This window comes from Cervus canadensis, chromosome 13, assembly GCF_019320065.1.
Source record: "Cervus canadensis isolate Bull #8, Minnesota chromosome 13, ASM1932006v1, whole genome shotgun sequence".
In the NCBI taxonomy this organism is placed as follows: domain Eukaryota; kingdom Metazoa; phylum Chordata; class Mammalia; order Artiodactyla; family Cervidae; genus Cervus; species Cervus canadensis.
Genome location: NC_057398.1, coordinates 71,021,287 through 71,038,531, shown reverse-complemented (window position 1 = coordinate 71,038,531; position 17,245 = coordinate 71,021,287). Strand labels below are relative to the sequence as shown.

The 17,245-nt window shown below is 38.1% G+C and overlaps 1 protein-coding gene across 4 annotated transcripts in view; it reads left to right on the top strand.

Moving 5' to 3' along the window:
- KCNT2 (potassium sodium-activated channel subfamily T member 2) overlaps positions 1-17,245 on the top strand; it is a 426,098-nt gene that overhangs the window by 280,166 nt on the left and 128,687 nt on the right. The window lies entirely within an intron of this gene.

Below are 17,245 nucleotides of genomic sequence, written 5' to 3'. Positions count from 1 at the left end.
AAACATACTAGGAAGATGAACAGAAATTTACTCATTGGGCAGATATCACTGTAGGCTGTCAAACACGGACTGTGATGATTTTAGCAAACAGATGCCAAATTATCAGAACAGTTTATAGACATTCAGCTGACCCATCTTCATATTTCATCTCTATCAAAATTTAATACTTTTCTTTTCCTTTCCACTTAATTTCACAAAAATATTTATTTCATTAGTCCCATCCAAGAGGTAATATTCTTTGCTCTTCGTGCTTATCAATGGGAAGGAAAGAGAATTGATAAGAAAAATATTTCAAAGTTAGAATTTATGAACCTTGGTCCCTGATTAGATATGGATATAGAAAAGGGGAAAAAAGGAAGAAAATGTCTTCACACACTGAGGTTGGACAGGAGAGAACTATAAAGTGTGTGGTTTTGGCAGAAGGAGAAAGGAGTTGGGGATTGAATCTATTTGCTTTTTTGATGCAGGTACCTTTGCTTGTAGGAATTACTGGTTCCTGAGGAGGGATCAGGGCTTCCCAGGTGGCTCAGTGGGTAAAGAATCCATCTGCAGTGAAGGAGACACAGGAGATGAGAGTTCAATCCCTGGTTCGGGAAGATCCCCGGAGGAAGGCATGGCAACTCACTCCAGTGTTCTTCCCTGGAGAATCCCCTGGACAGAGGAGCCTGGGGGGTTACAGTCCACAGGATTACAAAGAGTCAGACATGACTGAAGCGACCGAGCATGCAAGCATGAGGAAGGATCAGGGTTGTTCAGGGCCACAGAACCGAAGGGAGAAATGGTGGGGATTTGGGAGAAATGATCACTTAAGGCTTTTCCTTGGGAAACGACTCCTTATAGGAAACAGATGGGAGAAAAGGACAGCAAATATAGTATAGCATCACGGGATAAAAAGGAGCAAGGATTTCCAAAAAAATAACTGGAGTGTTAACAATACAGATGGCTTAAGATGGAGAAGAAGCAAACAGAATTCGGAGGTCACTGGTTTCTGGGAAGTTCTGAGAAAATTTTGGACGATGGGAGACTTTCATTTTGAGGTAGGGTGAATGAATGAGGAGATGATAAGAAAGCAAAGCCTGGTCAAAGGCTGCCACTTCGTTAGGCTTGCCCAGGAAGATAAGAAAGATAAAACATGAAAGCAAACAGTTCTGCTGGTTCCACAGAAGTCGGCTTCTTTGATCATGGCGGTTAAGATTGTCTGTGATCCCTGGTGACCCTTTCTGCATCTCTCCCATGACAAACACACTTACCCACTGTCTCACACACACACACACTCACCCACTGTCACACACACACACTCACCCACTGTCTCACACACACTGTCACACACACACACACACTCACCCACTGTCACACACACACACACACACACACTCACCCACTGTCTCACATACACACACACACACACTCACCCACTGTCACACACAGACACACACACACACACTCACCCACTGTCACACACAGACACACACACACACACTCACCCACTGTCACACACACACACACACACTCACACCACTGTCACAACACACACATCACCCACTGTCACACATAGACACACACACACACACTCACCCACTGTCACACACAGACACACACACACACACTCACCCACTGTCACACACACACACACACACTCACCCACTGTCACACATAGACACACACACACACACTCACCCACTGTCACACACAGACACACACACACACACTCACCCACTGTCACACACACACACACACACTCACCCACTGTCTCACACACACACACACTCACCCACTGTCACACACAGACACACACATACTCACCCACTGTCACACACATGCACATTCACCCACTGTCACACACACACACACTCACCCACTGTCTCACACACACACCACTGTCACACACATGCACATTCACCCACTGTCACACACACACACTCACCCACTGTCTCACACACACACCCACTTCTCACACACACACACACTCCCACTGTCACACACACACACACTCACCCACACACACACACTCACCCACTGTCTCACACACACACACATACTCACCCACTGTCACACACACACACTCACCCACTGTCTCACACACACACACTGTCACACACACACACACTCACCCACTGTCACACACACACACACATACACACACACACTCACCCACTGTCACACACACACACTCACCCACTTCACCCACTGTCTCACACACACACACACTCACCCACTGTCACACACACACACACATACTCACCCACTGTCACACACACACATTCACCCACTGTCTCACCCACTGTCTCACACACACACCCACTGTCACACACATGCACATTCACCCACTGTCACACACACACACACTCACCCACTGTCTCACACACACACCCACTGTCTCACACACACACACACTCACCCACTGTCACACACACACACACATACTCACCCACTGTCACACACACACACTCACCCACTGTCTCACACACACACACATACTCACCCACTGTCACACACACACACACTCACCCACTGTCTCACACACACACCCACTGTCTCACACACACACACACTCACCCACTGTCACACACACACACATTCACCCACTGTCACACACACACACACTCACCCACTGTCTCACACACACACACATACTCACCCACTGTCTCACACCCACACCCACTGTCTCACACACACACACACTCACCCACTGTCACACACACACACACATACTCACCCACTGTCTCACACACACACATTCACCCACTGTCACACACACACACACTCACCCACTGTCTCACACACTCACACACACTCACCCACTGTCTCACACACACACACACAGACCTCAGGACTGGAGGTTTGAATTATATATCTGAAGGTTACTCATTTTTCTTCTATACAAATTAACCCGCACTGAAAATCTGCACAGAAATGCATTTTATTAGGTGTATCCAAAACCTATTTGATTACCTGAGAAATGTTTTTCCACCTATTTAAAGATCAGCTAGAACATTATTCTATTAAACATATTTTGAGAAATACAGATACTGCTCAGTCCCTTAATAGCTCATCTTCTGTTATCAAATTATATTTAAGTATGCTCATTTTATTTATTGAAGACCCTCTTTGCTTTCATCCAAATGTATTTTTATGTCCTTAATTCTCATGATTCTATGTATCATGTTCTCCAAATAACATGATCCTAAATATACTTCATGGTTTCCGCCTTCTGCATCTTTTAAAACGTTGTTCCTTCTGCCTTGAATTTTTTTCTCCTGCTTCCCTAGAGGATTTTCCTGGAATTCAAAGATTCTACCTCCTCGTGAATATTTTTAAGCTCCCTAATTTAATCTGATGTCTCCTTTCTATGAGTTCACATAGACTGTTAGGATATTCTGTCAGAGTATGTATTATGGTCCTTTTGTTTTTTCCTACTTGATAGGGCATAATTTCATTTAAGGTAGAGAACATGTCTTATTCATGCCTTATATAATGTTTCATAGCATGAATGCACAATAAACATTAGTTAAATAAAATGCACTAAAGATGATTCATTGAGGCCCCTGGTTCAAAGTAGTTTATGATCCAAATGCCTTCATCTGCTCTTCACCATCTGCTCCACTGAAATGACAGCTAGTAAATAAAAATCACCAGCTTTCATCAATGGAAAAGAAGAAATGTCAGTGAGCTTTTAGAAGATGGAAAGTGAGTAAAGGAAGAGCTTTAGATGAAAACCTCGGCCCAGCCTGTGTTTAGAGGGCGATACAGCAGCACAAAACCTCAGCCCACAGCAGGGCTCTGGCATGCAAGATTCCTAGAAGAAAAAGGACATGTTTTGATTGAATTTCTATACACAGAACAAGTTACCTCTGTTTCACCCAGCACAGTACCAATTCTCTATAATTAAATTTAGTCAGATATTTGCCATTGGGAATATCAGACTTTTCCTAATTGAATTAGTCTGAATTATAAGGTAGCATATAATGTGGGGTTGGGCTTTAGCCCTCTTCATTTGACATTTAGAGACCCTAGAATAGAGAGTCTGAGCCCCTTCATGCTTAATATAAGATGTAAGAAATCATATTCACAGAGGAGTCTATTTAATACCCCTATATATGGTACTCAGAACTTTGAAATATGGATTTATCATTTGCTGACAACCAGCATGCAGGTTGAAATGAGGGGAATAAATCCAGCTATTGAATAGAGAACATATATTGAGTAGAGAATATCTCTATTCCTATTGAATAGAGAACATAAATCCAGCAATAGAAAGAGAACAATATCTGTATTCACACTGAAATTGTTTGGGGATATAGGGAAGATTGGGTCTTGTACTCACTAGTAAACAAACAACTTTTTTAAGTCAAAAAACTAAAACATTTAAAAGGAGAGTCAAACATATATTTTGGAAGCAAGGAGAGTCGCCGTAAAGAGAACAAGAAATACAATAAAAAGAAATTTAGATATATTTTTGAACACTGGATATGTATAAGTAATAGTTCACAAGAATACTAAAGGTTTATGAAAGGGTGATAATGGTTGTTTAAAAGAAATAAAATGCTGAGGAATTTTTATTTGTAGAGTTTAAAATTTTCATAATATTTAACTTAAATTTTGGTTAATTATGATTGTGGAGGGTCTGATTTTCTCTTCAGTAATAAGGAAAATAGTGATAATAAATACACAAATCCAAAATAACTAAAAATATTTATAATTATTGCTCTTAGAAAGATATGAAAAGGAGTTATGGTAGAGAAAGAGAAGGTAAAGACCTTTTAAAATTAATAGAGTAATTGCTGAAATTAAAATTCAGTAAAGTCCTTGAAAGATAATATCTCAGAGATCTTGAGGATTTCAGATAAAAGAGAGAGGAAGAATATTTAGGAAAACAATTGAAGTACACGAGATCAATCCAAAAGAAGTAATATTTGATTTGGTGGGTGTTCCCAAAAGGATGGAAAGAATGTAATATAAGAAACTGTAACCAAAGAGGGGTGAGTCAAGTCTTTAAAATCACAGGATTTCTTGCTTGTGAATGACAATGAATGGAAGAGAATGACGCCTAGAGACATGGCATTGCCAAATTATAAAGCAGCAATGATGAAGAAAAATTCTCTTAAATTTGTAGAAATGTAGAGAAAACTTAATATTGACTAGGATTCTTAACTTTAAACAAGGGTATTCATCAAGCTAGTTTAACTACAAAGAGGTATATGGAGGAATATGGATAACTCACAGAATAAGAATATTAGTCTCTACTTAGTCTAAACATGCATGAACAGTTCCCATTACCACACCTGACAACTAATCCAATAATGAACTTTGACCTCGGAACATCCTAGGAGCCGACAGTCTCTGTGACCACATATCTCAGTAATATGGACGCCCCTTGCCTGCCTGTGTCTTTGTTTAACATACTTCCGAAACAAACTTCTGCATCTGTGTCTGATTGAGGGAACCTAGGTCACATGTCTGTATAATAACTGAAACCAAAGATTCCTAAAAGGTATGGTCAAGATATGAAAAGTCAGACAAGTCTCCACAAGAGACTGGACTAAATTAAAAGCAACATATATAGTTAAATGTAGCAGAGGAAGTTTCTGTTTTCTCTCCCAACTGGAAAAAAAGGCAATCATAAACTCAAAGCAAATAACAAAGAAACTATAATGAATCAAATTAGAACGTGCCATAATACTGAACAATAAGTGGAGGGCAGGTAAAGAAATTTTTCTGTGATAGTCTCTATTGAATTGCTCAGGGAACTACAAAGAAGGTTATATAACTATATTAATAGCATTCCGCTAAGTCTTACGTGAACTATGTTGCAATAATCCTAATGTAATCTTTGCTCTCAGGCTTTCTGTCTGTACCTTTTCTTCCAGCTTTGCTATTATCAACATGTAGCGTTGCACAAGTTTAACATATACAATGACTTCTCCACTTTTTATGTGAAGCCATTGATTAATTTATAGCCAGTGAACAAAATGTAGATATTTACATTTTTAACAATGTAACAAGGTGCAGCAAATGATACTTTAGAGTAAAATTAGGTAGAAGAGATGGAAGAGAAGAGGGTGGCTAATGGCTCAACCTACAAAATGGAAAATCAAGAGATTTGTATCTGTAGTCACTAATACTTTATGTATGTACAATCCTGTGAGGAATCTTTAGTGAGCTAGTTCTCTAGTTTCACACCTCAGAGAGTATGATCGATAGAAGATTGATACAGTCTTCTACAATGATACAGTCTACAACCTTCTACAATTGATACAATTTTCTATAATGATATAGTAATACAAAAATATGATAGCATATTTTTATTAAGAGATAACTCAAAACTCTTCAAATTAAGCCCAGAATTTGGAAGCATTTTTCCATCAATTTAAGTTATGAATGAAATCACATGTTAAAGATAGCACTAGAGTTAAAATATTATAACTAATTCTGGGAAGGATTGAAGGCAAAAGGAGAGGGTGGCAGAGGATGAGGTGGTTAAACAATATCACTGGCTCAGTTGACATGAATTTGAGCAAACTCTGGGAGACAGTGAAGGACAGGGAAGCTTGGCTTGCCCTGGTGGCTCAGGCGGTAAAGAATCTGCCCACAACCCAGGAGACCTGGGTTTGATCCTTGGGTTGGAAATATCCGCTGGAGAAGGGAACGGCTACCCACTCCAGTATTCTGGCCTGGAGAATTCCATGGACTGTACAGTTCATGGGGTGTCAAAGAGTCAGATGTGACTTAGTGACTTTAACACACACACCGGGAGATGGGGAGGACAGGGGAGCAGTCGGGAAGAGTCAGACACGACTTAGCAACTGAACAACAACCACAAATTGTAATGTTTGGTTATTCCTTCATTCATCCTTTCCACAGATAATAATCATTTGCATCCATACAGTGTAAGGCACTATGTTAGAAGTTTGAGAAGCACAAGCGTGCATACATTCTGATCACAAAGTCTAACATTCAGTACAAGGCAGCAGACACTGTAGACGTGGCTTATGTATGTTTGAAATGCGGTATAAATGTCTCCTAGTAGATCTCTTTTGTTAGTACAGTTTCTTTTAGCTATGGTAAGCTTAGTTTACACACCTTGAGTCTAAACCAAATGATAACGTGGACAGACACTAAAGAAACTTGCTACTTACACGTAATTTTTAAAGAGAAAAAAAAAAATCCTTAAAAAGATAAAACGAGAATAATAGCTATAGGAGCTTATGAAACGTCTATATCCCCAAATATTAATACTTATGGAAGACGACTTTCCTGAAGATGTCACTGTGATGTTCTAAACTAAAGGGACAGATATCGGAGTGCAATTCAAAAGCACAAGGGCACAGACAGCTTGACCATAAGCTAAGCGTGTGGTACTTATTCTGTGAGCAAGCAGCCTGTGTTCTGAGAGAAGCAGGGAGATGGCACATTTTAGCTGTCAATGTTTACGAATGCTGAAGGAAAACAGCTGAAAGTCAGGGGGGTAAGACCTATTTAGTAATGGAATTAAAGAGCTGAGACTGCCGTGTCATTATAAGAGATGAATTTCTATTTCACCTGGCAATTTAAAAAGTAGATGAAAAGGCTTTGCAGGTGTTCTTAGGATTTGTGTGTGTGATAATTAGGTGACTTCTTGAATTAACTGAGCACTTCAGAAAACCACACTAGAGATTTTGAAGAACAAACAAACTTTAAAGGAAATGGGTTTGGAACACTTTCATGTACAATCAGCCTTTCAAACTTAACGTTTGAGCTCTATTTCATTTCTTCTTTTGAAATCTCTTTCAAAAGGGTATTCATTGTTTATGTTCACTATTGAGAATGCTTGAAAGCTCAATGGCATTTCTCTATTATTGCCACTTTCACAGCAAATTTTCTAATCCTGAGGATAGCAAACAGCTTTCTGGTTCCATCTAGTGGTAGAAAATTGGTTATCATCCTCTACATGGTTTTAATCTTAGGACCCAGGTTTTTGCTTTGAGATCTAATATAAAAAACTGGGAAAGTTCTGCTTCAAGAGTAGAGATGCACAAATCTCCTGGCAGACAGAGGCATCTTCATTTTGACTTTTATTGCTTCTTCTACTTAGAGTTCTTGACTACCTTTCTCCTCGGTAACATAACCCAACTTGTGTGTCAGCTTGATTCCCAGACCAGGAAGAATAAATGCTCATCCAAAGTTGTATGTTAGCTCTTCCTTTTGTAACCTCACCTGTGGTAGAAGTTTCCATCTACTCCAATATGCCATTTCCACTCCATAAATTACAATTACGTTTTCAATGATACAGGCTACCATTTGTCAAAATCAGTTCTTTTACCTACAGTGTTGACTGTAGATTCCTGACATTGATAGCAAAGGAAAATCAGAATACCATTTAAATACTTTAATTTTTAAATAAAGTAGAAGCTTTAGACCACTGTGAATTAATGTAATTAATTCATATGTGTTTTTAGAGACTCTCCTCTAAAGAATATATATAAACAATTATATGGGACCAAGCTGACATTAATTGGTGAACTACTAGAGTATGGAATTTAAAAAATGTTAATTTTAATTAAATTAAAACCTTTGGGTCACTTGTTTTAGGCCTTTTAAAATCTACTTTCAATCTAATATAATGAGGCAACAAATATAGTTTCTTATCCTCTTTAAAATAAAGCACCAATAAGGGAACTTTATCTTATCTAATTCTGCAATTATAAATTTAAATGGCATTCTTTTCCTAAGGCAAAGGTTTCCCCCAATTATATGTAAAGCCTTTTATTATATATCGATGAATGGGTATTTACACCAAAGATATCTTGTGCCAGTATGTTCTTTATTCCCATGGAGGTGAAAATAATTTCATTTGGTAGTAAAAATAAATATATAAAGCAGCTAATTTGGCAATCTGTGTCAATTTTCGTGAATTTGGAGCACCATTTATTGTATATTTAAATACATTATTTAGGGTTGAAAAGAACAAAATGTACCTGCAAAACTAAATTTGATCATTATAATGCAAAGGTGTTCAAGATAGCAGAAGGATTTCCACTAATAATTTCACTGTACAACCTTGAAGGCAGTAATGCCTGCCTGCATTCTATAGTTTACCTTTTTTTTTTGGTGGTATCTTTAAATACATGAAGAAGATATGAACACAAAAATTCAATTTTACCTTCTAAAAGTTATTAGTATGAATTGTACAAAAAAATCACCTTCATAGAAATAGGGAGCTGTCAGTCAAGTAAGCTTTTACCCTATTTTTTTTTTTTTAATGCACTCATTACTGAGTGGGGGAATTCAGTACATTCCTGAAATAAGAACAGAGAGTGCAGTATAATAAGACTTCAAGATATTGCATCTGGAACAGGAAATTCCAGTTAGATTCTTATTTTCTCCTTTTGGGAAAAGTTGATGTGGGGAAACTCTGAAGATCAAAACCATATCAGATTCTTTTACTGCATTCAGTGGCCTAGGAAGCACATTCCTCCAGTTGCAGACCCAAGCACTTACTGTTTGATGATCCTGTTCCAGTGGGTTGGTTTTGTTGCAAGGCAGGAGACGGTTTGTGAGTGAATTTATTCTCTGGCAATAAATACCCATCCCTGATAGCTCAGTTGGTAAAGAATCCGCCTGCAATGCAGGGGACCCCAGTTTGATTCCTGGATTGGAGAGATCCACTGGAGAAGGGATAGGCTACCCACTCCAGTATTCTTGGGCTTCCCTTGTGACTCAGCTGGTAAAGAATCTGCCTGCAATGTGGGAGACCTGAGTTTGATCCCTGGGTTGGGAAGATCCCGTGGAGAAGGGAAAGGCTACCTGCTCCAGTATTTTGGCCTGGACAATTCCCTGGACAGTGTACTCCATGGGGTCAGCAAAGAGCTGGATGTGACTGAGCGACTTTCATTTTCACTTTCACTTACCTTGAAAGTGTAATCATGGATTAACCAGGGATGTGCACTTTGCATTTGAAAGAAAAGCAAAATCATTCATCAACTTTAATTTATGCACCACTGAAAAGTTAACTGGAGCAAGTGATATTTCTAACTGGGGAACAAAAAGCAGATTAAAACACATAACTTATTTCAAATTTTTATTTTATTTTTTTTAAGTGAAAGCAGGTTTATGTAGGATACACATTCCATAGACAGAATATGGTCCATCTCAGAGAGAGACCTAAAATATTGGGTGGTTAGTTTTATAGGCTGGGTAATTTCATATGCCAGTGAGTGGGAGGATTATTCCAACTATTTTGGGGAAGGGGTGTGGCTTCCAGGAATTGGGTCACCGCCCACTTCTGGCCTTTTATGGTTGTGAGAGGGACTTTTCATCTTGTCCCAAGGTTGGTGACCACAACCTAAAACCAAGGAGGAAAAAGAGTCAAGTATCCCATTTTCTAGTCTCTCCACTCTTCCATAGAAAGAAAAGATCAGAGAAGGCCAGCAGAGCAGCCCAGTGTGCTTGCACCCACCCTGGTTGTGCAGATGGTAAATAATCCGCCTTCAGTGCAGGAGACCTGGGTTCAAATTGCAATCCCTGGGTCAGGATGATCCCCTGGGGAAGGGAATGGCAACCCAGTCCAGTATGCTTGCCTGGGAGTGGCAAAGAATTGGACACAACTGAATGACTAACACTTTCACTTTCACTAGCCTCATGAAATGAAGTTCATGAAATGACCTAATTAATACTCGTGGAGAATACGGTGTGTCTGCAGAAAGCAGGGACCAGTATGTCATTCCCCAGTTGGACATCGGTGTGTAGTTTTCTGATTATTTGAACATGAGGAAAAAAGAATCAAAGAGAGAGAGATGGCAGAACCTTCACTCCCACGCATGGGTCTCCAGCATCAGAGCTGATGACTTGAAAAGATCTGTGTTCTTTCTGTGGTACCCTGGCTAAGGGTGCTGCTATGAGGTGAGGAAACCCAAGAAGTCAAAGGCTGTAAGGTATGTGGGACGTCTATCTGGGAAGTAGGTAAGACAGAGTGGACAGGAATTTTTTCCTTCCCAGGGATGGTACACAGAGGCCCACCCCTCCACACCCCACAAACATGTTCACATGACTCTAAGAGATGCCTTTGATGACCAGTGTGAGTCACTTCAGAGCAGCAGCATTCCAGGGAGAATTAGCCTCAGCTGGGAAGATTGGACTTTCAAATCAGATGCGACTGAGCTTTCTAATCATTGTACAGGATTTGAAAGAAGTGGGGGCTGCCCAGTTCATTATTATTACTGGACAGGAATTGGAGATTTGAAAGAGCTGAGGTGAAGGCTACAGGGTCTTGAAAATTTTGACATGAAAGTTGCGATTTACTTCACCAGACATTTTTGTTTGTTTTCCCATAGACAGTTCTCTATCACCTCTCCTTACACTTCTTCTTTCTTTTTCCAAATATATATATATAATATAAGACCTTTGTTTAGGTTTTAAACATGCAGAAAGGAGCAGGCATAAGCCTCCTTTGGTTCTAGGATATGCACTGAAGCTTATCTAAGGCTCTCATGACTATGGTATTAGATTTATAAATTTTACAGCAGGACCCTTTGTTCGAAAATAGAGATTTTTTCAAGCATTGAGCATAAGCTTTTATTCTGTGTTTCCTCCATTTTCTTAGTAGAATATTTTCTTTTTATGTTCTTTTATTTCCTTTCTTTTTTCTACTAACACCTTTACTAAGAACTGGAGCTGGCATTATTCTGAAAATTAAGCTAGACATAAACCTGCCTAGGAAGAATTTATTACTATTTAATTACCAGTCAGTTATTATATAGTAGTTACTATATAATGCAATTACTATTGCATTACCAGTCAGTATGGTAAAGCAGCCTGTAAAGGGTCAGAGATATAAACTACAGGCTATAGTATTTTACATGCTGGAGTCTACTTTGAGGCTAACAGTAAGTAAATGCAGAAGCAGGCTGTCTTCCCTAAATGGTCCTTCAATTCATGTAAACACAGAGTAAATCTTTCTTAAGTGGCTTTTCATAATTTTCATGAAGCTTTTCATTCTTTGCTTTTTGCCCTTAGTGTCTTCCGTGTTTTTTACTGCTGCTGGGGTTAAGTCCATTCCATGTCCATTTATGATTGTGAAACTCAGTAAAGGCTTTTCCCCCTCATTCTAATAGCAAATTCATCATAGGGAAAGTAATGGATAAGACCTAAAAAATGATTTTGGTGAAGAAGAAAGGAATTATATAATTAGAAAAGCAGAAAATTTAGTAATTGAGCATGAAGAACACTGTTAGCTTGTACTCTGTTCATTTAACAAAACATTTATTAAGAATTACTCTGTCAGACCAGACGTCTTGTCTCAGAGATAGCATAGTAAACAAGAGATGATCCTTTGTCCCATGGAGCCTATTTCACAAGGAAGCAAGACATTAAGGATTAGTTAATATAATTTAATGTTATACTATCATGAAGTCTGCCACTGCATGGCTGAAAGAGTAATGACTGAACTGTGGGTCCAAGAATGAGGAGGGCATAGGCAGAAGAAGGAACAGGCTAGAAGACCTGGATAAGAGAGTTTCTTAATCAGGGGAAACTAAAGTCTGCTGGAGCACCCAAGAGGAAGAAGACAGAAATGACAGACGAAATTTGGAAGACGGGCATGGTATAGGTCAGGAGGGATTGGTAGTGATGGTAAGAAAGTTTACCTTTTTCAAATGGGAGGAGGAAACTCTTTAATTATTTTTAACAGGAAAGTGACCTGAAGTGACTTGCGATTTTGAAATTCACTCTTATTGTAGCACCAATCCATATAAAAGGCAAGGAAATGCGGTGGGACTATTTTAAGAGTGTGAGAGTTGATGATGGAGAAAAGGGTAAGTGGTGCATTCAAGAGTTGTTTAAGTGGTAGAATTCTCTTGTGTAAAATGGAAATAGATTATTTACTCAGCTATATGATTGTTTTTGTCTCATTAAAAAATAATCTTGAATTAAGTCTGCCCAGATACATGAAATAGGAAAAGATGAAAGAAAATAAGGATAGAATGACAAGTGGAAAACAAGAGGTTTATGCTTTGTTTTTTAAACAAATATATAGGCTATGAAATGCCCTTTATTATTAATAAAGGTTAGAGTAAAATTTGGCTCTCAAATTCTAGTAGCCCAAAGAAAAGAAATAGAATAGCTGCACATTCACACTGAATATTGAAATATTCAGAACTGAAGCTTCTGAATAAAGGGCAGTGTTTGTCACAGACTCTTTCATTCATGCTGGCAAGACCAAAGACTTGAAACCACTGATCCTCAGTTCCTTTATCTATGTGATGGGCATAATGCTATTGTGCATCTTAAAGGTTGTCAGAAGAATCAAATTCTGATATTAAACAAATATGTTTTGAACTCACTTCACTGTATTCTGTAAAATGCTCTGGTTACTGGAGATCCCACAGAAAACAAGATAGACAGTGGTCTGAGAAGTTATAGTGTTTACATTCTGCTTCATGCTGAGTGAGAGATGGCGGCAGAAAGAGACAAGTAATAAGCATACAAATGAAGTTATGTCAGTATCACAAAGATGTCAGTTTCACCCAGATTTATTAATCATTCCAATAATCATATCAACAGTACTCTTTTTCAAGTAATCAAGCTGATTTTAAGTTCATATGGAAAAATAAAGAAACCAAAATAGCAAGAAAAATTTTGAAGGAGAACAATAAAGAGAGGGATTACCCTGATGTATTTTAGAACAATTTTGTACCTAAAATAGTTGATATAGTGTAGTGTTAGGGAATGGACAAAGGTAAATCAACATGACAGACTAGAAAGTTGAGATAGAGGCCCATAGGCACCTAGGAATTTGGTGTTTGATAACAGAGTTATTTTAAATCAGTGGGTGAAAAAAATGGACTATTCAATACGTTGAATAACTGGGTAGCCATTTGGAAAAATGTTGATACACTCATCATAGTATGAAGGGAAAATTTTAGTTTCTGCCTAAATAAAATGTTACTCTCAAAATATTGGTAAAGAGGAGGGTATATAATATACCCTATACTGCTGTTTTGAAAGATAGCAGTGAAAAATTATATCAACAAAAACTTAAAATCCTCACTACTAGTTTTGGTTTGTTTCTTTATTTTTGTGAACATGCATTTCATTTTTAAAATTTGTTTCAGACACTCAAAAACATAAGAATATTATCATGAGCATCCATGAACCTAGCATTCCAAATGTTTTTTATTTCAAATGTTTTTGAAGCCCACATATATGATCTCTGATTTACCTATCTTCTCCCTAGGACCTAGTTCACTAAATACCCTACCTAAGCTATTTAATTCTTCGAACATTTTATATTTGCTATTTCCCCATGATGCTCACTAAGCATTAGTTCTTGCATTTTCACTTTTAGCTGTATGGAATTTATTTATTTATTCACTCATTCGATCATTTAATTTTTGTATTTCTGATGGATTCGGTCCTTAAGGTGTTTATTCCTAGTTTTCTTTTCCATCAGCAAATACACCCAGGTCCACCTTCAGAACATGCCCAGAAACTCCCCTGGTCCAAAGCCATCACCTTCTGGCTGGATCATCGTGATAAAGTCCTCACTGATCATTGTCACTGCTTCAGTCTGTTCTCAGAACAATGACCAGAGGGATTTTTTTTTGCAAAGTATAAATCAGAATCTTTACAAATTTTCCCAATAAAGCCCGACATGATCGCAAGATTTTAGAAATCCCCGTGTGACGCGTTTCCCTGCCAGTTATTCCTCTAGCCTCATTTCCTCCTCCTCCCTCAGCCCAGCCGAACTGTATACTCTGCTTTTTCTCAGCCCCAGGGAAGCGCTTGCTGTTGCTTCTGCCTGAAACAGTCTTCTCTGCTATCGTTACCTCTCTCCCTCTTCTCAGGATTTTCACTTAGATGTCATTCTCTCAGGGAGGACTTCAATTATGCATTTATTTTCCAACCCACCCCTGAAAATTTCCCTTTCTTTTTTCTCCCTACCACTTACCACTTCCAACACATAATTTGCTTCATTGCCAGTTTTCCTCCACTAGAGGCTTCAAGAAAGAAAGCATTTCTGCCCTTTTGTCAACTGCCTTAGCCTTGAAATCTAGAACTTTTCTTGGCACATCCCAAGTGCTCAATAAATATTTCATGTAGGAATTAATAAGTGAGACCCAGACATACCCATCAGTAGAAGATGGAGTGGCTAAGTCCCAACATTTCTCAAGCAATTAACATGAAGTTAAAAGGAAAAAATTCTCTATATTTACAATTAGCTGAACTTAGAGACTCATTAAAAAACATTTGGTAAAAAGGTGCCGTTATGAAATAGAATGAAGACAAGCAAGTGATTTAAGGAAATTCATTACAGTCATCCTTGTCCAAATCCCTCCTTTTCTGTTTCCTTCCAAGTTACCACATTGCATTTCCATTTCAGCCGCTGCAATTAGATTTGTGATTTGCTTGAACAGCTCTTAGTGCCCTCATGAGACTATTATTTGACCCTATGCGCCTTTCAGTGCCAAACAAACCCTGATGAATTACTGGCACCTTCTCTCCTGTTTTCAGCCCTTTAAATGGATTCTGTCTTTGCCAAGTGCTATCATGCCAAGCAGCGGTATGGTACATATCAAAGATAGCTTTGTTTTTATTTGTCAAAGGAAAGGTGTTCTCCACCAAGAACAGTCATTCTTAGGAAACAGTATGTAGCCATATGTATTCCATTGTCAAATGCGTTTTGTTTTATGCTTTCCTATTTCCAAATATATATTAATATTATAGAAAAAAAGGGTAAAATTTTAAAAGTAATATTGTTCATATTGTTGACTAGGAATGTTGAAAGTGGCTCCAAAAATTCAGCAATGAAAAAGATATACCAGCAAAATAATAATGTAAACTAACATTTCCTGAAGACTACTACGCTCCCAAAATCTGCTAAATGATTTATTTGTACTATCTCATTTAATTCAACCCAGTAACACAGATAATGTTTTGTTATGGAAGTAAAGTATCATAGAGAAGTTAAATAACACCCAAGATTGCAGAGTTAGGGTTCAGATCAGGCAGTCAGACTCCAAAGCCCAAGGTCTTAAGTCTTAAGCTTCCCTTATAGCTCAGTTGGGAAAGAATCCACCAGCAATGCAGGAGACCCCAGTTTGATTCCTGGGTCGGGAAGATCTGCTGGAGAAGGGATAGGCTACCCATTCCAGTATTCTTGGGCTTCCCTTGTGGCTCATCGGTAAAGACTGCCTGCAGTGTTGGAGACCTGGATTCAATCGCTGGGTTGGGAAGATCCCCTGGAGAAGGGAATGGCAACCCACTCCAGTATTCTGGCCTAGAGAATTCCACAGTCCACAGGGTCACAAAGAGTTGGACAGGACTGAGCGACTTTCACTTGCACTTTCAAGAAGGAATGAAGTGCAAATGAAACATACCTGAAAAATATACTTTTTTTTTTTAAATTTATTGAAACTTTGAAAATGTTTAAAAATGTTTTATCTCCCAGTAACCCTTCAAACAAAGCTCAGTTAAAACTACGATAGATATGACTTTAATCTGTGCAGAAACTATAGTGATTATGGTGAAATATTTTTGATTTTTATAAATGTATCTCATTTATTCTAGAATGTGTATTTCTTGTACTTAACACAGTTCATAAACTTTATTCACCAAGTGGAATTTATTGTACAAAATGGGAAATCATTCGTGTATCTTCACAATAAATTTTGCATAAGTTGAATTTTTTATACATTTCTAAAGCCACTGAGCAGACTATTCTAGGGAGGAAAAAAAAAGAAACTACATTTTCTGTGATAAACTTATCTTCTTTTTAAAAAGTACTTTTGGAAATCTCTTTCAGAAATTCTTTTATCACAAAACGTATCTTTTGCTAACTTCTACACAATTGGGAGAACGTCATTGTTCTGATTTGGGCAGAAATAAAGAGTATATATATATATATTTTTTTTTATGAAATCAAACTGATAAATTGAGATGTATATATATATTTATAATTTTAAATACAAAGCAAAGTCAAAAACATACAGGGACCAAGCAGGTATTATAAATGGGATGAAGTGGGCTCTATTATTGAGACTATAAGACAAGGATTATATAAAGGCTGTGCATGACATGATATACATAAATGAAGTCTAAAATTCAGTTGCTACAGCTCACTGGTTCATGATCACAATAAATGCTTTTATTAATTGGATTGTGAAATTCTTTTAACGAATTTGCCATTTATCAAGCATAGTTTCGAAATTCTTGTAGGTGTCTCTTTGCAAATGTTTGGTGATCACGTCATCACTTTGAGCACCACACAGAT